Source organism: Thalia democratica, chromosome 6, assembly GCF_965202585.1.
Source record: "Thalia democratica chromosome 6, ktThaDemo2.hap1.1, whole genome shotgun sequence".
NCBI lineage: Eukaryota > Metazoa > Chordata > Thaliacea > Salpida > Salpidae > Thalia > Thalia democratica.
The window spans coordinates 60,575,183-60,575,911 of NC_139170.1; the positions used below are offsets into that span (position 1 = coordinate 60,575,183).

At 32.1% G+C, this 729-nt stretch overlaps 2 non-coding genes across 2 annotated transcripts; both read left to right on the forward strand.

Annotated features, from left to right (window-relative positions):
• Trnap-ugg (transfer RNA proline (anticodon UGG)) lies at nt 1-72 on the forward strand. Its single transcript has one exon. It is a non-coding gene; the product is annotated as a tRNA-Pro (tRNA).
• An 81-nt stretch (nt 73-153) lies between these two features.
• Nucleotides 154-226, forward strand: Trnak-cuu (transfer RNA lysine (anticodon CUU)). The gene has a single exon. It is a non-coding gene; the product is annotated as a tRNA-Lys (tRNA).
• Nucleotides 227-729: the final 503 nt, after the last annotated feature.

Below are 729 nucleotides of genomic sequence, written 5' to 3' on the forward strand. Positions count from 1 at the left end.
GGCTCGTTGGTCTAGGGGTATGATTCTCGCTTTGGGTGCTAGAGGTCCCGGGTTCAAATCCCGGACGAGCCCGTTTTTGTGTCAGTTAAAGTATTGTTACGTCATAGCATCGTCACGAAGGCTTTATAAACTCAACACGTACATATCTAACGTGCCCGGCTAGCTCAGTCGGTAGAGCGTTGGACTCTTAATCCAACGGTCGTGGGTTCGAGCCCCACGTTGGGCGCACCTTTATTATATTTTAGCTTAATAAAATGTCGTTTTAAATTAAACTTTGCATTAAAATTTAATTTTTTGTTATTGTGAGCTGTTATATGTGTTCATCAGATTTAATTTTGTCCGGAAACTTCAGATGAAGTTATAACATATACTTTGTAAAAAATATCAAACTAAGATTCCTACTTCAGCAAAGTAAATAGTACTCTCATTTTTAATGTTAACATGTTTTTATTTTTTAAGGAAATATAAGATTTACATCAATATTAACCATTCTGTCTTCCTATTTTGAATCTATTTTTGTGTTTACTAAACGTCCTGTGCTCTGCTGTTTGTTGGCATTGAATCTAATCTATATTTTTACAATTTTAAAATTTAAAAAAATTACTAACAAAAATTTACTTTACTTTTTATAACAAAGTAATATTGATTTTGTCTAAAGTTACCTTTTATACTTGAATTTATAAAATTTATAGGAGATTCACTGCAGAAAGGAATTAAGTTGATGATGTT